At 40.3% G+C, this 25,578-nt stretch overlaps 1 protein-coding gene and 1 long non-coding RNA gene across 12 annotated transcripts in view; one reads left to right on the forward strand and one right to left on the reverse strand.

Annotated features, from left to right (window-relative positions):
* Positions 1-873: 873 nt before the first annotated feature.
* Positions 874-25,510, reverse strand: LOC125911434 (uncharacterized). Of its 2 annotated transcripts, none has more exons than XR_007454325.1 (5): positions 25,142-25,509; positions 24,566-24,617; positions 19,579-19,716; positions 18,560-18,665; positions 874-1,172 (listed from the first exon to the last, which is right to left on the reverse strand). It is a non-coding gene; the product is annotated as an uncharacterized LOC125911434 (long non-coding RNA). The 2 variants fall into 2 exon arrangements; XR_007454326.1 differs by lacking the exon at positions 874-1,172 and adding an exon at positions 13,956-14,202 and having other exon boundaries at positions 25,142-25,510.
* Positions 3,002-25,578, forward strand: part of STAT4 (signal transducer and activator of transcription 4) — a 113,306-nt gene continuing 90,729 nt past the window's right edge. For 4 of the 10 annotated variants that reach the window (XM_049615290.1, XM_049615292.1, XM_049615291.1 and 1 more), the window contains exons 1-2: positions 3,002-3,110; positions 10,827-10,919. The gene's annotated coding sequence lies outside the window, so the exon portion shown is untranslated. Of the gene's footprint in view, positions 3,111-4,537; positions 4,956-5,492; positions 5,589-5,699; positions 5,822-10,826; positions 10,920-25,578 lie in introns of all 10 variants that reach the window. The other 6 variants (XM_049615279.1, XM_049615280.1, XM_049615285.1 and 3 more) reach the window with 6 other exon arrangements.

Consider the following 25,578-nt stretch of genomic DNA (forward strand, 5'->3'; position numbering starts at 1 on the left):
GATAGATACATAGATGATAGACAGATAGATAGATAGATTGTCAACCCATATGAAATAGGATTAACTCTGTTTCACCACAAATCCAAGTGACTCACAGATACAATTGCAGAATTTGAGACTCTCATCTCCACAAACTTAGTCTCTGCTAGTTTAGAGGTCTTAGATCTCAGGGCAGGAACTCTTCTGCCATAAGTTTCACTGAACTGGGGGCTACAACTGCCATCTGGCCACTTTGGGCTCCCTATGTCAGTGAACCTACAGGCAACAAAAGGAGTTCCTGTGCTGGAAGGCATGATCGATGATGATTCCCTTGAAGAACGAGGGCTGCTGCTACACGCAGGTGTGTCTATCTAGAACCCAGGGGATTCCCTGGGGCTTCTCTTGGTCTTCTCTTATTACTGAGTCTAATAATCTCTATTAACGGAAGTTGCATCAAGAATGATTAAATAAGACTAACAACTCAGGGCTGAAACCCCTCAGGGGTGAAGGTCTCTGTCACCACATGGGGCACGCAACTGAGCCAGATCAAAATGTTTGTCAAAGATAAGGAAAATCTAGAATGGGTGTTAAGGACACCGTGACTCACCAGTATCTGTGCTGCCCTGGGATCAGCTGCAGCCGCAAAGGCTGTAGCTTGATTTGCTAACCTTCGTTAAGCCTTTTAAGGGATTGCAATGGGCCATTACCTTAAAGACCTGAACTTGTATTTTTTTCCTTATGGGAAAAGTAAGAACTTATTATCATATGGTTAATAAAGTCAGGATATCAGATCTGAGCAGCCCAAGAAAAGGATCATGACAGCCTCTCCTTCCCTCTTCTTTGGGCTGCGTGTGAAATGACAGCTACCCTGTTACCATCATCACTCACACCCTCAGACTCTGTCACAATGCTTACCGTCATCGAGGGAAGAATCAAGGTGTTTCTATGAAACCAGTCCAAACAGTATTTCATGGTAAAGCATAACTAGGGAAGCACAGATCAGGGGAGGGTGAATACGGGCAGCTGGGAGTAATTCAAGAGCCAGTTCTTGATTCCAACGATGGTTCTAAGAAAAGCAAGAAGAGCCTGCACGTGCTGCCCTGAGGGTATAAACTGGCTCAAAGTCTGGAACGTCCTTGATGTGCAGTGGGGCAGATGCTTGCTCACCAAGTTTTCTCCAAGAAATGCAGTCACTGAGGGAAGAACAGACCTCTTGTTAACAAGATCAGCTGCCTTAGAACCAGGAGGCAGAATAAAGAAAATGAGAAGACCGTTGCACAGTTTGTGTTAAATAAGAACTCAAATGTTTTGTGTGGATATGCATATACACAGAGCCGCACCCCCCCACACAGACATCAATGAGTGCTTGAAATCTGAATTGAAGAAGAGGACAGACTAGAGATTTGTTCAGGATTGGAATGTCTCCACTGATAAACCACTGGATTGAGATTCAGATAGCCATGGAAAGGACTGTTCTTGGGACTCAGTAAAGACAATAAACCCAGAGTCCAGATTAATTCAGTCTATGTGACAAGTCAAGATTCAGTGACCTAAGCTGGGTGTCTGTAAAGGATCTCCCTACACAGCACCCCCACAGTTTTTGCTTAGGTAGTAGGCTAGTTTTGTATTCAAAATACAAACATGTGTGATGAGCTATGGGAGGACTCAATAAATACTTATGGAATGAAGAGCAGTTGCTACAAGATTTTAGGGCAATGCTAGAAAATACCTCTGAATTTATAAAGGTTCAAACAAACAACATTATCAGGTTATTAGTTTCTAGTAATTGTAAAACTAATTATTTGGAAAAGATGACTTAAATGCTGCATTAACAGTACATTGTTAGGGGTCTCCAGAGAAACAAAACCAATAGGATATGTGTGTGTGTGTGTGTGTGTGTGTGTGTGTGTGTGTGCATGTGTGTGTGTGAGAGAGAGACAGAGATAGAGAGAGAGAGAGGAGATAATTCTTTTAAGGAATTGGCTCACACAACTGTGGAGATACAAGTTCAAAATCTGCAGGGCAGGCTGGCAGGGTAGAGACCCAAGGGAGAATTACAGTTTGAGTCCAAAGGCAGTCTGTTGGCAAAATTCCTTTTATATCAGAGGGTATATGTCCTTTTTATTTGTAAGGCCTTCAACTGATTGGACGAGGCCCACCCCCATTAGGGAGAGTAGTATGCTTTACTCAAAGCCTATTAATTTAAATGTTAATCTCATCCAAAATACCTTCGTGAAAACATCTAGAACAATGTTTGACCAAATATATGGATTCTGTGACCTAGACAAGTGGACACATGAAATTAACCATCACCAATAATAAGTGAATATTCAAGCATATTTAATTGGATTATAGTTATTTCTTTACATTGAGACAATGAATGTATTTGTTGAGTTCGCAAGACAAATGTTTTGACTTGGTGGTTAAAGAGCACATTTAATATACATAAAAGTAATTTGTTCTCTGTGAACTCCAAAGCAGTATCTGGCCCTAAGTGTGGTCAGTTAACACTTAAAGTTTTGTGGTATGGTGGGTTTAGAAGGTGGCCAATTTGTCTTGTTTTCCTAGGACTCTCTCAGTTTGGGTGCTAAAATTCCACTCCCTCAGAGACTCCTCAGGACACCAGTCACCATAGGGTGCTGTGCTTAAAACTTCTTTACTTCCCAAAAGGAACAAGGATTTAGGGGTGGCTTGTGCTGGCCACATAAAATAATTTACATTTAAACATGTGTGAATTACTTTAGCATGTTTCCTCCTTGAGAAGAATCTTAAAACAAGCAAAGAGGACCAGCAATGGGACATTGCCCTGGGTGACTTTATCATGTGCTGTGGCTAACTGGGGACTTCACCAAGGACAGTCTTGGTGAGTTCTCATCCAAAACAAGATTTAAGCTCACTGTTTGTTTCTGCGGCTCTGAGAAAAGATGGCTGTCCTAGTAGTGGGCACTAAATCAGGTCCATGATTGGTTCTGCCCTCGTCTAGGTCATAGGAGCACCCGTGACAACACAGGAGTGGGTCTACCAGGTGGCCAGAGCCTTCCCGCACAGCCACACCATTCCACCTTGGCAAAGGTACACTCTGTCACCCGCACACGATATTTGATTGCTTCCTGGATCCACAGGCTTGAACGGTATGTAGAAAAATGTTCAAGATTCTAGAAATTATTGTGGGCTATAGGCTAGAGCCATGGAGTTCGTGAATTTAGGGAAAGTAGTTGACAGGGGAGATGGAAGGACGCTGGCTCCTCATTGATCTCCCTCTTCCAAGTACCCTGCACAACTTCCCTTTTATTTACTTACTTTGCATTCTGGGTGTACACACCAGGTTTTGCTTAATGAAAATATTCTCTATCTTGCTAGGGTGTTTGAAAAGACCAAAAATATGAGATTCAGAGTATTTATAACATTTACCCATACAGATATGATTATGAATATTTTAAACCATTTGAGGGCTGAAATGACCCCATTATGCAATATCTTATACATATAAATATTTCTTTTTCTTTCATTTCTAAATACAGCATTCCTCCCCTCCCTTTTTTACACTTTAAGGCTGAGGACTTGGTCAGATTCCAGCTCTGCTGTTTTCTAGCTTTGTGACTGTGACAAGTAGATTTGAGCTACTTGAGCCTCTGTTTCCAGGTGTATAACATGAGTGTAAAAATCCTGACGTTTTGAGTTCTGGGAGGATGAAAGGAAGTAATGTACATAAAGTGCCTGGCATGTAGTTGCTTGATAAATGGTAGCTAGTGTTCTACTAAAGTGACCATGAAGCTTCACAATGGAGCCCTTGCGTACCTCTCCAGTCTAGTTTCTCACGGCCCCCTTATAGTGCACCCCATTCTGGATTGACTATCTCTACAAGTTCTGCCAGGAACGTAACAGACTTCCAGGACAAAGAAATTAAGGAGTTTTCTGAGCTTTTTACCATGTGTCTAGGAAGGGTGGCCACGGACGCTCGAAGTACGAATTTATAATGCCATTCTGCACAAAAATCTCTTTGCTTTGAATACACTATTCTCATCTGCCTGTGGTCCCATTTCTCATCTTCTTCAGCAGATGAATTGCTAGTGTTCCCCCAAGCTTCAACTTAGGAGTCACCTCCTTATCCCATACTCCTCCCATCGAGACTAGGGGCCCCTCCTCTGCATCCTACCACAGAACCCATGGGAGTCACTGCAAATGCATGCTTTCACATTTTGCCCCTCACAAGACCAATTTAGCAAACACATTTCATGGCGTCTGTATGACCACAGGCTATTCTAAGAGGCTCTCCCTACTCACAACCCCCGGATGGCCATGTTTGCATAGTGTGACCCTCCAGGCCACTCCACCGACCCCCTCCAGTTGAAACTGGAATCGTTACGAGCCCCTGAGCCAAGGTCTGTGCTATGAATTATGATTCATGACTTGTCACGTAAGGCAGTGGATTCAGTCCTATTTGTACATCAGCATCACCAGCAGAACTTTAAAGCAAATGCGCATGCTATGCATTACATCTCTAAAGATTCTGATTCAGTGGGCCTAGGGTGGACCCATGCACTGTACTTTTTTTAAGCCCTTTAGGTGGTTCTGAGAAGCGTCCAGGACCAAAGACTCTCTGGGCTAGCATAGAAAGAAGAGCTGGTCTAATTAGATTCTATTGCAAATTTGAACGAAGAAAAATGGAATGAACTTTATAATGAGCAGTGCAATGGAAAGTGACAGAATTTAATTGGACTGAGCAGGGTTATGCAATGTCAAAGGGACTTGTCATCTGAAGTTACCAAGGAGCAGAGCACATGTGGATAGTGAAGAAGTTGGTCGTTACAGAGGAGAGCAGAGCTGATATGCAGAGAGAAGCCGGCACCACAAGAGAATGAAAGACAAAGACAGAGAAGGAATATCACAGGGAACAACAGGAGTAGACAAAGAGATGGAACAGAGGTGGAGAAAGAGAGAGGACTGGGAGAGACAAACGGACAGAGAGAGCGTGTGTGAGTGAGAGAGAAACCCCTTTCAGAATGGCTGCCATCAGCTTACTCCCCCAAACTAGAAACCTCTGTGGATTTCTCACTCATTGACATCCAATCTCTGCCTCAAAAACAATCTCTGAAGTGGCTTTTTCCCTTCTCATCCTGTTGCCACTGCCTTATTCCCAGCCGTCATGAACACCTGCTGAGACTACGGCAAAACCCTCAACCTGGCCTCTCTCCCTCTAAAACCCACCCGCCTGGGTCTATTCTCAACACTATGGCTATTCACCCCACCTCTTCCTCTCTGTATGAAACCACAGGCCTTCCTGATCTGGCCAACCTGCCTTGCCACCTCTACGAGGACCACCCCGCCCCCGAAGATCTCATACCCCTTCCGAGCAGATCAGCCCCTCGTCTTTGTACATGCGGTTCCCTCTTTTGTTTGTAGCAATCTCACACTCGGCCTTCAAAACCTAGCTCAAAAATCACCTCCCTGGTGTCTTTTCGCCTCCTTCAGACATGGTTAGCTTATTACAAAGCTCCTACTTTCCCCATTAGACCGCAAGCTCTTTGAAGACAAGGACTCTTTCCCACTGATCTCAGAGGCACTCAGTGGGTGTGTTGTCAGTGAATTTGAGGAGTGGCGTGTAATAGGTGAGCAACAGCTACAGAACCGGGGCGTCCCGGGCGGGTGGGCCAGCCCTGGGTAGGTCTCTGCATCCCCACACTCTGCTTCCTTGTCTTCGGCCACGTTTATATCCACAGATCCTCTACAGGCTCCAATCAGGTTTTTCCCAAAGCTCCATGGAAACCTCAGCAGAGGCTTCTGGAGGTGATGGTTGTGGGCTGCAAAGACGACAGATGGGCTGAAGCAGCCACTCGTCCATGTAGGTATTTGAACTGCCCAGATGCACATAAGAACAATCTCCTTCCTTTTTATTTGGAATCCTAAGAAAATGCCTAGATATGAAAACTTAATTTTGAAAAGGGAGAAGACAGAAATGTGAATTAACTTATTCTCCATGACCTGAACCACTTATAGCCTCCAACAAAGCTTGCGGGGGGAAACTCTGAGTACAATCGATGTTGAAACTATCCTCCTGATGCAGAAATGAATATACATAGAGCAATTTCTGACCAGCAAATTTTGTATAAATATGTAAAATCTGTTTTGCATATTTTGTCCCTGTTGATAGTGATGACCAACGGAACAAGATTTTCGCTCGCTAGAGGAAATGCAGTAGCATGCATCAGGAAAATTAACTTGGAAATTTCTAGAGGATAAGCATGATTTTGGGGCCTAGTGAATGTCAATTCGAGAACTCTCATGAGTCCTAGTTCTTCCACTGGCTGAAAAAGAAACAACCTTAAAATCTTGAATTATGTGCTAAACATTTTCATTTTGCTCATAACTCCCTTGAGTCGCTTGGCATTTAATGGAAAATGAGTAGGAAGGGGAAGATCTCTGCCAGCTGAAAGGACAGAGACTAGTCTGGGCAGAGTGTTTTGTAGGGTGCAGATCTGAGTGTAAGCCAACTATTTTAAAAGCCTTCGTTCTTGTATGCTAGCACATGACCTCTCCAGAAGGGTGAGGAGATGCCAGAGGTACATATTTACCATCTGGAGTGAACCATGCAATTCATCTAGAAACCTGCATCACCATGAACTTGAAATTAATCACAGTGATGAATAAGGAGAGCATGCTGGGTCAGAAAGGTCAGTTTCATTTGATAAGAAAGGAACACGTGGCCTAGCTGGCAATGTGCTGACATTCATTACCTTCAGGAAAACTCTACACAGCCTCTCCCTCTGGAGAGGACTCCTGGGAAAGAAAAGGGCTCCCTCTGAGGCCATAAAAATGAGAACCCCTTCAAAGCCATTGGCTTTTGATGGTGTCCAGAATCACAAAGATCAGGGGCACCTGGGTGGCTCAGTTGGTTGAGCATCTGACTTTAGCTCAGGTCATGATCTCCCGGTTTGTGGGTTTGAGCCCCGTGTCTGGCTCTGTGCTGACAGCTCAGAGCCTGAAGCCTGCTTCGGATTCTGTTTCCCTCTCTCTTTGCCTCTCTCTCTCTCAAAAATAAATAAATATTTTTTTTTAATTTTAAAAAAGAATCACGATAATCATAACTCCATCCGATGTTGCTCTTTTTTGTCCTGAAAGGGAAAACATCTCTCCATCCACGCCTATGAGGTTTCCTGTGTTTGCTCAAATCATGTCAGAAATAGAACATCTAGTTAGTAATCAAGCACCAGTTGGAGCTGTTTACTACTGAACGCATGGTTTTAATTTTGAAACTCTCACTCCATTGTTCTTTAGCACTGTGAAGGGCTTAGAACTCAACTAACTACATCTCCCACTTTGGCTTGGGAAACCAAGAACAGATCTGGCTTCAACTCCAAGCAGGCTAGAGCCAATTTTGTTGGGTTTTGGTTGCTGCTGTTACTTGTTTTTGAAAGAGACGTGGACAGAAAAGAGCAGCCACGGGGATGGTGTTTGAAGTCTGCTTTTGGTGTTTGGGGAAATAGGCACCTATCACTATAAAAGGCATTTCCTTCCAAATGTCAAAGAATTCTTCACTGTTTCAACTTAGCTCTCGAAACTGAAATGTTTGGGGAGTCGAAATCTGTTAAGCAATCAGAATTCAGTGGGTAAGAGAAGAAATGAAGTCATCCAACAGAATTCCTTGCTTAATGAGACTATAATCCATAGTTTTCTCTTGAAGCGATGCAGCCTAGAAATTGGTTTTGTGGATGAGTCTAAGTTCTTGTACTTTTCTGCTTCTACGTCTTAGAAACCCTCATTCCCAAATTTTACTCTCATGTCCCTGAAGGTGACTTTTGAATCTGTGTGCGCCGAGGAAATGACATCAAACAGAGATGGGTTAAAATCACCACTTTGCCTAAGTTACTTGGACCCTCTCACTCTCTGTCTCCTCATCTATAATATGCAGATAGTGATAACTATCTTGCAGGGATTATTTTAAGACCAAATGAGATAATGCTATGTTCCCTATTTGGATAACATACACAACTCCTTTAAAGTAAAATGATTATGTAAAATTCACTGTTTACTTAAATTATTTTTATCATAATGTTACTTAAGTGTGCACATATAAAACTAGACAAAAATTCATTAAGACATACACCCACCCCTACTTTCCAACACGTACAACACAAATTTTTAAAGTCAACTTATAATGAAAATATAATCTCTAAAATTCAAATAAACAACATAAATTCAATAGAATGGATGTTTCACTGAAATTAAATGCATTGACAATGTGAATTTGACATAGTTATGCAAAGGTCCGTTTGGGTTCAGTGAGGCTAACGATATCCAGTTCCGTGGCATAAGTGTCCCAGGAGCTCAGCTCCTGGAGAGCTCTCTTGGCCTGTTTGCCATGACATGATGGGTTGTAGGGCCCTTGTCCATCTTTGTCTGAGACGATTGCTTGGGCTAAAGAGTGGTCTCATTTACCCAGCTACCTACAATCCCAGACAGGGTCACAGGGGATCTTAACGGGCCAAGTTCAGCCAGAGGGAGCCTTCATTTTGTTGCTCAGCTGTGAACAGTCTCATAGATACCCATTCTTGAGCGGGCTTAAGAAACCCACTGAAAAGTCTTCAACAGAGGGGCTATATGTTAACTTTATCTTTTAGGAGATTCACTTTGGCAAAAGTTTTAAGGACGGGTTGGAGTGGCTGAGAACGAAGTTAGGGGAGGACAACTGGGCCATAGAAATCCTCCAAATTCATGAGTTTGACATTCAAAACACCACAACGCTCACTGCTCGCTGGCTTTATCTTCTACTTGCTAATATGGAGCTTTAGCTTCTGCTGATGTGCCTTGCTTTACCTTGCCCGAACACAGTGTTTTCTTGTCTATTCACTTTATACTGACACATTTCTCTTCACTTATGATGTCTTTTCCAAGCCCTTCTCAAAAATCTCAGGGCAGCTGGGTGGCTCAGTTGGTTAAGCGTCTGACTCTTGATCTCAGTTCAGGTCTTGATCTCAGGGTTGTGAGTTCAAGCTCCACATTGGGCTCCATGCTGGGTGTGATGCTTACTTAAAAAAAAAAAAATCCCAACCACCATTTAGGGTTTATCTCCACCCAGCCTTCCTTGGTTTGTTCAAATTACCCGATACAAGTCGCAAATTACCTGTTTTGAGGTATTTTTGTTCAATGTTAACATTTGTCTCTTCCAGCAATTGGGATCAGATTTGATGGCAGGGACATGTCTTGACCAAGTTGACTTTCCACCTGGTTTTAACTTAATGCAGCTCATTGTTTCTGCTGGTTCTCAGTAATTTACTGAATTAATAGATGAATAAATAAACCACCCGCTGACTTATCTTACAGACACCTGTATTCAGGTATAAGGAAATTATTTAGTAACAGCTTAAAATGTATTCAAACTGGATGTTTTACATCAAGTTCATAATGAAACATGAGAGTTCAAGATATACAAGCTTGTCAGAGATCTGTAAATGAGATTTATTTAATGAGTTATTATGCAAAAGAACATATAGAGGAATGAAAAGCCCCAGAAAATGAGTGATGTAGAAACATGCTTGGAAGAATAACAGTTTACTGATTTATGAGAAAAGTAAAAATAGAAGTGAACAGTGAAAAGTCTGAAATAATCTTTTCCCCATATGTTTTGTTTCATGTTTGTTTTGCTTCTGACTGTGAAAAAAACAAAGTTGCAGATGAAAGATGGCACTTTTAGTTGGTAGGAACAGGGTACTAGTTAGCAACATATTGAAACTGTATAAAGCAGTAAGTTAAAAAAAAATTAGAAATCTGGGACCTACAGACAAGGGTGGAACCATACTTTAAACTGTAAGTTTAAAAAAAGTTAAAAAGGAGGTGCACCTGGATGGTTCTGTCAGTTAGGCGTCTGACTTCGGCTCAGGTCGTGATGTCGTGGTTCATGGGTTCGATCTCACGTCAGGCTCTGTGCTGACAGCTCGGAGCCTGGAGCCTGCTTGGGATTCTGTGTCTCCCTCTCTCTCCACCCCTCCTTCCACTTGCACTCTATCTCTCAAAAATGAATAAATTAAAAAAAATTTTTTTAAGTTAAAAAGGAGCCAAGTTGTGATGAAAAGAGCTGTTTGAAACATTATTTTTTTTTTGAATTTTTGTCCTATCTTGTATCAAATTTTCAAAGTAGAGGAAAAAGTAATTGACTTAGTTTGGTAATTTTTAAAATAGAACAGTTTGTACTGATGAGATCATAATCCAAATGCTCCCTGATGCAGCTGTTGTCACTGGGGAGAAACCTCACCAACTGTTCATCATTTTTATTTTCTTACACCTATTAAGGTACCTTTCAAAAACAAGGCATTTAATAAGTGTTTGGTGAATGAGCGAGTGAATGAGTGACACATGAATAATTAACAACGTGCAAAGCAGTCACCTGGTGACGGCTCTTTATTCTCAAAGGAACAATCTTCATAGGCCCATGCTTGAAAATGCAATTTTTTAAGGGACAGAAAACGGCATGGCATCTTAGATTGTCTTAATCTTGGTTCTAGACCCCTGGCACAAATATGTCCCCAGTTCTGGTCTCTATCTGCATTCCTCTGACCTGGAATTCTCAGTCTTCTCGTGGCCTCTCTGGCTGGGCTGTGGGATTTGCACCACCAGCTCCAGGTCTGACACCCAGCTATAATTTGCCCCTCGTTTGTCAATAGATTAAAATATTAGATTGGCGTGGGGGGAAAACGTAGTTCATGTAAAGTCAATACCTCGTTCTACTCACATCATTCACTGTGGCATTTCTTCCCCTTGCTATAGAACTTGAGCTTACCGGTCTTTAACTTCCAGAACTCAACCTTTTTCCCTTTTATTATACAACCATTTCATGTTGGCTCTTTTCCCAGTGTGCTGGCACTTCCTCAGTCCTCCATGAAATGTTAAAGAGTAACAGATGTAACCCTGCAAAACGTCAACCAATTCAGCGAGTTCACTGTGAAGTAAGTCACACTCCTTGTAACTTTGAATACAGCTTCTTTAAAAACAATCTACTGTCTGTTTCCCGTTCTCTTTCTGGGTTCTCTGTCCTTATTTCTAGTCCATAGTGTGGTACTATATTGATACTCTACCAATCAGGCAAAAACTGGCTGCTTCTGATAGAAGTTCAACTCCCAAGTTGCTTAAGGAAAAAAAAAAGGAACTAGGTGTCCGAGGCTAACTGGGAGGTCCAGGGGTCCAGGGTTATGGATACAACTAGAACCGGGGACACATGTTGTCTTTATTCAGTAACATCTTCCATAGATAGAAGAGGCCACTGAAAGTGGCTTACATGGTCCTTACCACTCAGCATTCCAAAGAGAGAGCCAGAGAGATTGAGTGCCCTGACTGGGGTCCCACCATGGGCCCAAGAGCCTGGGTCACAATGAGGAATAAAACATTGCTGGATGGAGACTTCTATGTTCTTCACAACAAAGCCCAAAGTGAAATCGGCATCTGGCAGCCATTCTGGATAGTTCTAGTCTCCCACCCTCAAATATTACAAAAAATCTACTTTGAGAATCTGAATTACCTATACAGTTGAGCTTAAAACGAAATATACCTAGGAACAAGGTAGACTCTCCAATTAGTATAAAAACCAAAGTCTCAGGGTGAGAAACCACGCATTTCAGCTGTGCTTTTGAATAAACTCAATCAGGTGAATAAGCAAGGCTGAAACAATAGCCCTTTCTGAGCCAGAGTTTACACAATACAGTTCACAGCAAAGGTGATAAACTCTCCAGAGAGGAGGACTCTCCAGGACTTTTCCTCTGTGTTGGCCTTGGCTTGTCAAGGTATTCTCTGTAGTAACCTGACCTTGAGTTTTGCGCAGGCATCATTTATAAGAGTTAATTACCTTCCACCAGACAACATTTACTCTATTGGCTATCTCCAAAGAGAAGAGCAGCACTGTACTGGAACCTTCCATTTAAGGAATCAAGTAGGGCATGGGTGCAGCCAACTAACACAGATTCGGTGCTCGGTCAGTTTTGCTAGAGGAGACAACGATGTCAGTGTAGTTCTTAATACTTGGCCATTTGCCTTAAATAGAGTGTTAGGTTCCCTATCTAAGTATTCTGCCCTTTGCCGGGAAGATGAGTTGACTGGATGACTAATTGTTTTTTTTTTCCCTTTGCCAACCACTGTATGTGATCCATTGTTATCATCGTTAAGCAACATCCAGTGGCTTTCTCTGGGAATGGCATACAGTTAGAAATACACGGGGAATACAGACTTCCCCTATGATGTCAGCTTTTATTTTAGTTTAAACATTTTGAAAGGATGTCCCAAGTAAGCCAGACATCTTGTTTACAATGAGGCAGTATTGCAGAGTGTGGGCAAGAGGACAATGCGCTTCTGGTCCAAGTTACCACTATGCAATCACGTCAAGTTTCACGTTACATCTGATACGACCACACATGACCAGCTTTTCCACCCCGAGAGAATCTGCAGATTGAATGTGGCTGAAAAGGGAGTTTGAAAGGATAGCTTTTCAGTACATTACCACGGATGTCAGGATTTGAGAATGGATGTTATTTTGTGTAATGAATGATTATTAATCATTTATATCATAACAACATTTGTTAAAGATTAATACTTCTCTTGTGATTTCCTTGCAAATTTTTCTACTCCCTGTAGCAAATAAGGTAGTGAATGCAGAGACCTTGCCTTTATATAAAAAGTGAATTGGGTTATTAGAGAACATTCTCTGAAAAAAGCAGCCAGTCAACCAGCCAATAAGCAGTAGTGGCTCTAGAATTTCCAAAAAGAGGATTTAAAAGTGGTCACTTATCTGGAGGGGACAACGAGAGGACTTGTCTTGAAGGTGCATTTGTGTAACAAGTACACCACCTTTACTCTGATGATATATCTTGGGGAGTGCTATGGAAAGTGTTATGGAAAGGCAAGAGATCCTTGATACCTTGGCATTACCACTCTGTGTAAACTTGACAACCCTAAATAAATACAGTGCAGAGAAAGGTTTTATCTCAATTGACCAAATTCCTGGCTCAGATCTCACCTAGATATGAATCTAACAATGTCACCATTCAGGTATTCGAGTTAAGCAAAACCAGGAATAAATCTCTGTAATCGTTTGACCTAAGTATTATTGTTCACATTCCCCTCTCCTTCCCCCTACATCCATCCTGGTGTAAAACACTATCCCATACCCTCGCCAGAGCCACAGAGCAAGTTCGTGGGGCCTAGTTTATTAATTCTGTAAACACCATGATATGTCAGGGTCAAGGCCATTACACAATCCCGAATGAGAAAAGCTTAGAGAATACCATTCATCTGTTTTACATGTGAAGGAAACTCAGAAGCCTTCATTTTTCATCTCCCTGCCAGTTGGCTTCCCTGTGAGAAGAGTACCCTCTGGTGCTCAGTTAAGGTTCTAGCCTTCAAACTAAGGAAAAGAAAACCTTTACAACTTGACCAATATAGACAGCTTTATGTGATAGGACTGGCTGTCCTTAAAATAGCACTTTTCCATTAAAAACTGTGTTGTTAGTTTTGTGTTAGACTTTCCCCCTTTGCTCTAATAGAGTATAAAACTAAGCAGGAACTTGGTAGTCCACACAGAAGGATCGACCCAGGCAGTAGCCGAAAAGGTAAGACATGCATTTATTGCCCCCTCATCAGCAACGATTTGAGAAGTCGAACAATTCTTCAGAGAAAGAAGATAGCAATTCTTCACTTTTTACAAAATTTTTTCAAATGTTTATTTTTTTTGAGACAGAGAAAGACAGCGTGAGTCGGGGAGGGGCAGAGAGAGGGAGACACAGAATCTGAAGCAGGCTCCAGGCTCTAAGCTGTCAGCACACAGCCCGACTCGGGGCTCAAACCCACGAACCGTGACATCATGACCTGAGCCGGTCAGGCACTTAACTGACTAAGCAACCCCGGAGCCCCAACAATTCTTCATTTTTGACTGCACAGTCCTTGATAATTTCTATATATGTAAGAAAGAATGATTCACCCTTCCAATGACATTTTTTTCACAAATCATTTATTTGTTACAGGTGGTTATTTGCTTTGGGGATTTTTTTTTTTTCTTGTATCAAGGATTTCCAAGCTGGTGAAGATCTTATAGAGGCTTTTTCCGTAGAGATGAGTAATAAAAACCCTCAGAGTTTCCAGACAGGGATACTAGTATGAAATGTGGGTGATAAAACTGAACATGAGCCTATTGTTCCAACCAGTTAAGTCTGCATTGGGTTGCCTCATCCTTTTAAGAAGATCAAACTGATGAAATGAGGAGAGAAAAGGAAGTAGTTGTTGTGGTTTACGGCTTCCAAAATATTTGCATTCATCCTGTCTTGATATATAGAGTAATGTCTGCCTTGGTTCTCCTCTGTTTCCCCCTTCTCTTTCTCTTCTTTTTTGGGGGAGGTCATGGAGCTAGTGTGTACCATGGTTAGAGCTAGGAAACACAGCTTTATTTTTATTTTATTATTTATTTGTTTATTTATTTATTTATTTATTTTGAAAGAGAGAAGGGGGGAGAGATGGAGAGAGAAAGAGAGAGACTCTTAGGCTCTAAGCTCAGTGTGGAGCCAGACGCAGGGCTTGATCTCATGACCCTGGGGTCATGACCTGAGCCGAAATCGAGAGTTGGACGCTCAATGGACTGAGCCACCCAGGCTCCCCGGAAATACTGCTTTAGAACAGAGAAAGCGCACCAGTAGCATTCACGTCTACGGATCTGCATTATCTGTTCGGAACAGTGTAAGTCTACACTGTGCTTTGTGAGATATACATAGAGGGGTCTACATTTTAAAAATTATGCCAAAATTGAGATTCCATTTTCCCTAAAAGTCTTGATTTGCAGCTCCTCCTGAAAGGTTTTCCAGAGAAAAAAGATTTTCAGGTGCCTGTTAGAAAGGTTCTCCACAAGTCCATTAACTACCTGTTCCAGGAGGCCTTTGAATTTACAGCACTGGATTTAGGGCCATTCTTCATTGGATAACCTTCTGCTAATAGACAGACTACACAGCACTGATGTTGAACTTCAGAGGGGTTCTATCCAAAACCCTATCAGCTCCAATCTTGCTTACCTACTTTGCTCCTTCAAACTATGAAATTAAATTTTATTTTGTCCCTTCCCACTCTTTTTATTCCACAGTAGCCCAGTAGAACAATGTTTGTAGCTCAGAGATGCTGCGCCTTGTAACATCTCCACCCACTTTTCCTCACAGTGATTCCAACATGGGAGAATCTGGGTCACAGGTATAGACGTACTGTGACTACTCAGAAGGGAGATACCGAAGTTCCCACCTAGGACCTTAAATGTCCCACAAAGCAGCTTAGCATTAGAAAAAAGCGTCCCTTTCTCTCATTGGATGAGGCCCTGCATAGAGGCTCATGTCCTGGGAACTGGAGCAGTTCAGACTTCAGTCTTCACTCATCCTCCCAACCGGGCTCCCTTGTGCAATGAACAAACAGAACAACTGTTCCTAAATGTCCTGGTACCAATTAACCTTGTTTATCATGACTTGCCCAAAGCATCTTTTGTTCAGGTTGTTTTCCTCACTCTCTGGAAGGCTGCCAGTCTTACCTTCTTTAGGCAGGTAGAACATCCTTGCCCTTTCCCCTGACCGAATACAATTCTTTAATTTTTCACTCTTTCTGTTAACCACATCTCCGTATTTTCGGACTTCTTCGGTTCATTTTAGCCTTTAACTTTCTGAATTCCTGTGACATTTGTGCTTAGTATTGTAGGTCAACTGAGCACTTATAGTTTCATATGCTTATTTTGTCTTCTCTGCCAATGTGATGTATCTTCAAGAAGATTCTGACCTAGAATCAGTCTCATTGTGATAAGCACGCCGTAGCAGTTCAGTAAATATTTCATACTGAATTGAATGGATTTCCAAACAAGTATATAGCTCTGGCACTTAAAAGAGCATCTGGGGACTTCTGCTTTGAACGTGATGGATTGAACAGGGATTAGGGTTGCCAGATAAAATCCAAGAAGACCCATTAAATTTGAATTTCAGGCATACTTATAACTATGGGTCATACATATACTAAACAAGTACTTGCTGTTGATTTGACATTCAGATTTAACTGAGAGTCTTGTTTTATTAAATCTGGCAGCCCTTCCAGGGGTCGGTTTATCCTCCTCCCTTAACAGAAAAAGAAAAAATACACATACGAAACAATGGGTTTTCAGGCATTGGCAAACAGAAGCAGTGCAAGAGAATGATCCCTGGAAGAAGTGAAGAAATGAGACATCTTTCTGCTCCATCTTATTTTCTGGGGAACGTTTCCAGGACGCAACACAGAAAGCGGGAACTCAAACAGACCCTGGCAGTCTCCCAAGATGAGAAGACAGAGTTGAGAATTTGGGGAGACCAAGATGGCCAAAATTCACCGGGCAGAGCACCAGATAGGAGACTGCTGAACACTCCCCTTGATTCTTCAGTTACTGATCAGTGCATGTGTGTGAGAGAACTACCCACAGTTAGGGGAATAAAACCACTCGAGAGGAGTGGGGGGAACAACTTAGCTCACGCAGCGCTTAGTACATGCTGTCAACAGGCAGAGCGGGGAAATTGTCAAATTGAGTAAAAAAGCAAGACGAATTATTCGCTACCAATGGGAAGCCCACTTCGAATATAAAATAAATACGTTAAAATATCTGGAAACGAATATACCATTCTGACATGAATCAAAGAAAGCTGAAGTGGATATATAAATATCAAATGAAGTCGACTTCAGAGCAAAAAATATTTATCCCAGATAAAAAGGGTCATTTCATAATCATGAAGGGAAAAATCATCAACTGGGCAAGAGAATCTTAAATGTTTATGCACCTAAACATAAAGCCTCAGAATACATGAAACAAAATGTGACAGAACTGGAGGAAAATGTAGAATTATGGCTGAAGATTTTGACACTTCTCTGATAAAAATAGCTGAAGAAATACGCTGAAAATCTGGAGTGAAATACAAGAGTTGAATACCACTATCAACCAACTTTACCTAATTGATATTGACAGAACACTCCTCCCAACAGCTACAGAGAACACATTCTTTTAAGTGAACCCTAAACATTGACCAAGATAGGCCATATTATGTCACTAAGAAAAGAATCAATGAATTTAAAATAACTCAAATTAAAAAAATTCTCTAACCACAATGGAATTAAGTTAAAATAAATAATAAAAAGATATCTAGAAAAGTCTCCAAATATTTGGAAACTAAGTGACACAGATCTAAAGCAAAACAAAACAAATGCATACATCATAGAAGAAATCACAGGGAAATGAGAAAGTATTTTGAACAAAATGACTGAGAATTAAACTATAATATATCAAAATTTGTGGGATACAGCTAAAGCAATGGGAAAGGGGAAACATATATGTTTATCTTAGAAAAATCAATGACCTAAGCTTCTACCTTAAGACACACGAAAAAGAAAAGCAAATTGAAACCAAAGTTAGCAGAAGGAAATAATAAAGGCAAGAGCAGAAATCAATGAAGCAGAAAGCAGAAAAGCAATATAGAGAATCAATGAAACCTGAAGCTTGTTTTTTCAGATCAATAAAATTGATAAACTTCTAGTCAGATTGTCCTGGAAAAAAGAAAAGATACAAATTACCAATATCAGGATTGAGAGAGGTGACATTACTATAGATCATAATTAAAATAATAAGAAGAGAATATTTTTAACAACTTTATGCCTACAAATATAACAGATGAACAAACTCTTTGAATGATACAAACTAGGTATCCAGAACAGTTTTATGTCTAATACAGAAATTGAGAGAGTAGATCCTAAAAGTCCTCATTGCAAGAAAAAAAAATTGTAACTATTCATGGGGATGAATGTTAACCAAACTTACTGTGATGATCATTTAGCAATATATACAAATATCAAATCATTATGTTGTACACCTGAAACTAATATAATGCTATATGCCAGCTATACCTCAATAAGAAAAAAAGAAATTGAACTTGTGGAGTAAAAATTTTCCACTAAGAAAATTCCAGGGAGACATAGTTTTATTGGTGAATTCTTTCAAATTTTAGTAAGAAATAGGGGACACCTGCATGGCTCAGTTGGTTAAACATCCAACTTCAGCTCAGGTCATGATCTATGGTTCAAATTTAAGGAAGAAATAATACAAACTCTACATAATCTCTTCTAGAAAATTGAAGAGGAGGAAACACTTCTTAACCTATTCTGAGACCAGTATTACTTTAATAACGAAATAAAACACAGACATTATAAGAAAAGAAAGTTATGGACCAATATCTCATAAAAATAGAGCTGAAAATCCTTGTAAAATAATAGCAAATTAAATCTGGCAATATATACAAAGGAATATACCTCACAACAAAATGGAGTTTATTCCAAGAATCTGAGACTAGTTTAACATTTGAAAATCAATGTAATTCGTCAGATTACCAGACTAAACAAGAAAAAAAACATATGGCCATATCAACAGATGCAAAAAAAAAAACCCTCTATTTCCACATTCATTCATGATAAAAATTATCAAAAGAAAAAAACAAAAACAAAAAAAAACCAAGGAATAGAAGTGAACTTAACCTTATACCCTTAATATATTAAAGGGTATATTTGAAAAACTTACAGTTAATGTACTTAATGGTAAGAGACTGAATGCCTTCCTCCAAAGATCAAGAACAAGTCAAAGATGTCTTCTCTCATCACTCCTATTTGACAATGCACTGGAAGAACTAGATAAGGTAATAAGACAAGAAAAAGAAATAAAGGACATACGGATTACAAAGGGGAAAAAAACAGTCTTTATTCACAGATAATGTGATTGTGTATGCTGACAATTCCAAAGAATCTACAAAAACATTCTGTAACTAATAGAGGAGTTTAGCAAGGTCACAGGATACACTGTCAGTATACAAAAATTAGTTGCAATGAACAACTGGAATTTGAAATTTTAAAAGCCATAAAAAGTAATTTGATATAAATCTAACAAAAACTGTTTAGGATTTTTATACAAAACATTAATGAAAAAAACCAAATAAGACTTATGTAAATGGAAAGATATACCACACTTTTTAATACTCCTTTCTTTCTTTCATTTCCTTCAATATGACCACAGTAAAAACCATACCAGTCATTCTTGAAGACTGAGGAGGGAGGAGGAGGTATGCAACAAAGACAGAACGTAATTTGATATAAATCATTAGCCATGTCATTAGATTGCACCAGCAGAGATTTTATACTGAGCCCCTTCATTCTTTGCAAGTTTTGTGCCATGTTTTCTTCTCTCTCCCACTCTCTCCTCCTCTTTAGCTCCCTTTGTATCTTTTTCTTTTCCTTCCTTTCTTCTTTTCTCTGCTATCGGCTCCACATTCCCAGTTTCTATTTGTCTTTAAATAGAGCATATTTAGCTGTCTTTTTCACTTTTTCTTACTATCCCAAGCAGCTTAACCAAATTCTTTTCCTAAGCAAAGATAGTCCTCTCCCTAAAATATTTGAGAGAGAGATGGAAAGATAACCTCCTCTACCCTCTTCAACTTGGTGTTTAGACAGAATTGATGTACATCAAATCATCATATAAACTTTATATAACCATTTATAAACCTATAAATGTGAGATATTATTATAACTATCAAGGGTAGTGACAACCTTAGTGAGAATGAAGTGCCTGGACAAGGCAAGTCTTCTGAAAAAGCCCTCCTCAGGACCGACGAAGGTAAAGGGGCACTCCTTCAGCCCTCTGTCAGTTCAGTAAATATTTCTTAAATAGCTGCTCTATGCCAGGCACTGTAATACAAAGAAAAATTACATTTAGGTCTTGATGCTCTAAATATTCAATTCTGAGAAAGACCAACACATGAAAAATACATTAAATGGAATAGGGCAGTTAAGGGTTATTTAACTGACCAGAAGCATGGAATTTTTTTGGACAAGTCTATACTTCAAATATCCTAGCCTTCTGTTGGACCTCATTTTCTAATTTGTGACTCAGCAGAAACAGTCACCTTATGTACAATAGAAACAAGATGTTATAGAGCCACATAATTTGCTAAACGATTTGGAACTCTGTTGGCAATGTGGCCACCATCCTGACACACCCAGGACTTTTAAATGCATGGCTAACTGTCCATATGTTCCCAGGGAAAGCTGGAAAATCAGAGAATATGCCTCACCTTTAATTAATAGCCTTTACAATGAGCCTCTCTATTTTGGAACTTGTGTTTAGATCCTTCAACTAACTTCCTCAATAGGTTTCTGAGAAATTTATTACTTTTCTTGTACGAGCAGATAAGATTTTTAGCAAGGACAAATGGTCACAAATGTTTCTGGAGCCAGAGAGTCCTAAGTTTGACTCCAGAACCCGCACCTTACCATCTGATTACCGTTGACCAGGTCCTTGAGCCTCATTAAGCCTAATTTCTTTGTCAATTGGAAATAAGAATGATACTTAATACTATGGGGCATTTGACAATTGGGTAAATTATGCATGTAAATCTCAGCACTTTGTCTTGCATGCAGTTATAGCTGAAAAAGTCCTATTATTATTGGAAAGAATGTTGTCCTTTATAAATTGTAATGCTCCTGAGATGGCAGTAGAGGGAGCACAGTCATTGGAAACTGGACTTGAGCAAACTAAGAAGGTAGGTATTTAAAGTCTTTTGTATGAGAAACATTGTCCCTATTCTGATGGAGCTTGAGGAAACTGCATACAGATGAGCTGGTAAGATACACACCAGACTGCCTTGTCCCAGTTATCTTTGCTGTACCACTCATTTGAAGACTCAGTATGTCCTTCTGTATGCCCATGTGCCCTCTCTCCAACATCAAACTCTAACTCACACTGGTTTTCATAGGACACGTTAGAGAAGCTTGGGCAGGACAGGGAAGGTGCTTCCACAAAAATGAAAACCAACAAATGTTTTATTCTTTGTACAAAAATTGGGAGAAGGTGGATCTGGGTTATAACTTGCAGCAGGGACAGTGATAACCCCTTCTCTTCTCTTGCTAACTCCTAAACAAGCAACTCTACTTAGACATGGTAGAAAAAGCAGTCAAGAAGAACTGGCTGAATTCTCTCTGACTCTGATACACGCATGTGAACCTGCCCACCTCACCTGATCTCTCTTCATCTCCATTTGAAACCCCATCTATACAGTAGGAGAGAAGGGAAGGAGGAGGCTTAACCTAATAACTTTCGAAGTTCCTCACAACTTGGTTATTATTATTCTATTACTAGTAGCTATTGTTGAGTGTTTTCTCTCATCTCATTCCTTCTATTAGATCTTTGAATCTTCCCAGCAATTCCATGTGGGATATAATATCCCCATTTTTACAGAGAGTTTCGGGCTCAGAGACATTAGGTAGCTGATCTGACTTTGTACAGCTCGGAAGTGGCACAATCAGAACTAGAATCTATTTTTCTGCAAGTGTATAATCTGATATCTCCCTGTTAAGATGGGGCAAGAAAAAAATTAGAAGTGGGGCTTCTAAGTAGGACAATTGAGGCATCAATTATATGGGGGAGTGGAATCTGTGGTGGCCTTTGAGTTTGGTAAACTAGGGATTTCACTTTAGGGTGCTTTTGTTTGGTTTTCTTTCTCTTCCCCGGCTCTCTGGGAATGATGAAGCCAGGGTAGATGTAGGGCCAAAATACTGTGACGTGGCTATTTAGACTTGATTCTTGAAGTAGACATCAAGAATCTGTTCTCAGAAGCCTGGCTCAGTTCATGAAACAGGAAGGCAAACAGAGGTTTAAGGCAGATGCTTTAACCAAGAAATAAAGCGTTCATTTGGGCAGATTCCCTCATAATATACTACTGGGTAAACTGACTATGGTAGATAGGATATGATGGGCAGAGGAGAGGTTTCAAAAATGTTGTCTTGTGGACTCCCGGGCGTAGGTCCTAAGACTTTTTTTTTTTTTAAGGAAATCTGAAAATAAAACTTTTTATAACAATAATGTTTTACTTTTTCACTCTGTTGACATTGGCACTGATGGTACCAAAGCAATGGTGGGTAATGCCAGTGCCTTAGCATGAACCAAGGCAGTGATGCCGTATTATTCTAGAAGTCATTGTACTCTTTAGCACCAAACACTTAAAAATGTTTAAATACCAGTTTGACTTAATAATGTTCTCAGTAAAGTGGGAAAATTAATTTTATTAAATTTTAAATTAATGTCTCCTTAATATTCTGTCATAGAATGAGAAGTACACATGTTAAGGCATGATGATCGTCTCAAGGCAAAGCACTTGTGTGATTGTCATAGAACATCATTTCTACTTGGAAGAATGACTTGACAAGTGGTTGTTCAAACTAGGGTATTTGGAACACATTATCCTGAAAATGAACAAAGTGTGACCGTCATTTCAGGGAAAACAATTGGCAATGTCTGTTTCCAATAATAAAATTAGAGTTCTCAAGCAAAAACTAGAATTTGGAAAACTTGTATCCTTGCTATGAACCTTACAACTTCCCAATACTTAAAAATACCTTTCCAGGGGCACCTGGGTGGCTCAGTCGGTTGAGCATCCGACTTCAGCTCAGGTCACGATCCCACAGTTTACGGGTTCGGAGCCTGTAACCTGCTTTGGATTCTGTGTTCCCTCTCTCTCTCTCTCTCTGCCCTTCCCCTACTTGTGCATGCACAGGCGCGTGCTTTCTCTCTCTCCCTCAAAAATAAATACTTTTCTAATGAGATCAGTGGTGGTATTAGCTAATATGATTTTGATTTGTATGATGAAGTGTGTCAGCATTTACAGGATGTGTAATTTAGTGGACTCATGTTTTCCAAATAACTAATGTGTGATATTACAAAATCATGTGTGAGTAAAGTTCTATTTGAACTAGAAGATATATTAACAGATTTTCACGTAACAGTATATGTAAAGTTGGTTGATAGAGTTTCACATCCCACAGTGCAACCAATCCTTAAAAAATACCACTTGTTGAGTTTTGTGGCATCAAAGAAGGATATCCACCTTATCTGAAAAGGCTATTAAAATGCTCTTCCTTTTCCAATTACATAACTGTGCAAGTCCAGTTTTTCTTCAAATACATCAACCAAAACAATATCTTGCAAAAGATAAAATGCAAAAGCAGATATAAGAATCCAGCCGTCTTTTCTCAAGCCATACATTACAGATTTTCAAAATGTAAATCAATGCCACTCATTCTCACTAATTTTTGAAAGATTTTATTTTTTTTAAATATTTTTAAATGCTTATTTTATTTTGAGAGAGAGAGAGACAGAACAAGCAGGGGAAAGGCTGACGGGGGGGACAGAGGATCCGAAGCAGGCTCCGAGCTGACAGCAGTGAGCTAGGGCTCGAACTCATGAACTGTGAAATCATGACCTGAGTTGAAGTCAGATGCTCAATGACTGAACCACCCAGGGATCCCTTAAAGATTTAATTTTAAGTAATCTCTACACCGAACATGGGGCTCAAACACACAACCCCGAGATCAACAAATTGCATGCTCCACTGACCGAGCCAGCCAGGTGCCCCCTCACTAATTTTTTTTTATATTGGAAATATACTTGTTTTTAATTTTAAAAACGTTTAACACAGGGGCCTGGGTGGCTCAGTCAGTTAAGAGTCTGACTCTTGTTTTCAGCTCAGGTCATGGTCTCATGGTTCATGGGATGGAGACACACATCTGGCTCTGCGCTGACTGCATAGAGCCTGTTTGGGATTCTCTCTCTCCCTCTTTCTCTGCCCTTCCCCCAATCTAAATAAATAAATAAATAAATAAATATTTAAAAAAGTTTAACACATAATAGGTTTATTTCCCACGAATAAACATTTTAATTTTGTTCTCAGGTTAAATTTTAATACAGTAAATAGGAATTTAATACATAATAATAACACCGAAATTCTTTGGAGTTGTCAACAATTTTAATAGGATAAGTGTGTCATAAGATCAGTTTGAAAGCTGCTGAGGGAGTCCTGGAGTGAGGTCCTTAAAAGGAAGAAGAGAACAAAGTCTGCTTTGTATAGCAGGCACTCAACAGTTGAATAAAGACACACAAAACCAGTATGACTAACAGTAAAAGGCAGGAAGTGAAAAGTGTTAAATGAGTGGTCTAGATCTGCGCTGTCCAATAGGGTAGCCGCTAGCCACATGAGGCTATCCAAATGGAGACTAGCACTTGAAGTGTGCCTTGTCCAAATGGAGATTTCCTGAAAATGTCAATTGCACACCAGACTTTGGAGATTTAGTATGAAATAAGGAATGCAAAGTATCTCATTAATATTTTTATATTGAAAAATGTTGATATTCTGTATTATTGGATTTTTTACATGCTTGAAATTAATTTTGCCTGTTCCTTTTACCTTTTTCAATGTGGCTACTAGAAAATTTAAACACGTGGCTTGCATTTCATTTTTTTCTTGGAAAGTGCTAGTTTGTATGAGAAGTGTGATGAGAATTCAGAGCAAGGGAAAATGGCTGTGAGATGGAGTCAACAGTGACATCTTTACCAGGGACAGGATCTTAAAAAAAAGAAGAAAAAAAAAAAAAAAGGACAAACCAAAAAACAGACTCTCAACTATAGACAATAAGTTGATGGTTCCCAGAGGGGAGGTGGGTGCGGGGATGGGTGAATAGGTAAAGGGGTTGGAAGCACACTTACCTTGATGAGCACTGAGTAATATATGGACTCACCGAATTGCTTTATGGAACACCTGAAAGTAATATAACACTGTATGTTAATTACACTGGAATTAAAATTAAATGTTTAAAAATTTACACAAATTGGGGGAGGAAGCTGCCATTGAAAGGAGAATCAACGCTGAATCAATACAGAAATAGGAGAGGTTAATCTAGGGAGCAGAACAGATTAGTCTGCCTCAGATCTCAGGCTTCTGGGTAGGGAGTAGGGGGAGGAGGAGGGGGAGGGGAGTTTCCGGATAGGTTGGGACCAAACTGTACAGTACTTCGAGTACCAAGAATTTGGACTTTTGCCTAAAGGCAGTGACTGCTTCCCCAGAGCAAACCAGACTTTGCTCCTTAGCTTATTGGAATACCCTCAATTAGGCACTTTCTTCGGGTGCAGACAGAGTAGTAGAAGCTCCCAGAAACTGCCCAGGAAGCAAGCAGCCAAGACCAGGCCTACCTGATCAGAGTAGAGTGATGTAGAGAGTATGACTTTGGAGTTGACTGACTTTTTGTGTATGAGGGAGGGAGAGGGGCAGTGAATCTAAAGCACCTGATGATGTCACCTGGGAGAGGAGCATCCGGGGCAGTGCACATGTGTGATGGCTGGTCCAGGAGTGAGGAAGCAGGCCTTTTACTTTGGTGTATTGCTGTAGGCTCAGGCGTAAGCAAACCGAGTCATTCTTTCTGCCTTGTTCGGTCTATCTTCCTTTATTTCTGTCTGTATTTGCCTGAAAGTTCATAGAACTCGTGTGTGCTGAGGGTTACCATCTAGCCTGGAGAAGATGAAATAAAAAGACCACCAAGGAGGGAATGGAACCCCTGGCCTCTTATCCAGGCTCAGAAGCTAAATCATTGAATAACTCCTGTCACCTCTCTGGGCCTCAGTCTCTCCAGATATGAAAGAGGTGTTAGAATCAGATGAGACCAAAGCTCCCTCCAGCTCTGTGATTCTAGAATAGGCCCATGTCACAAAGGGAGAAAAGCATA

Source organism: Panthera uncia, assembly GCF_023721935.1.
Source record: "Panthera uncia isolate 11264 chromosome C1 unlocalized genomic scaffold, Puncia_PCG_1.0 HiC_scaffold_3, whole genome shotgun sequence".
Taxonomy (NCBI): domain Eukaryota; kingdom Metazoa; phylum Chordata; class Mammalia; order Carnivora; family Felidae; genus Panthera; species Panthera uncia.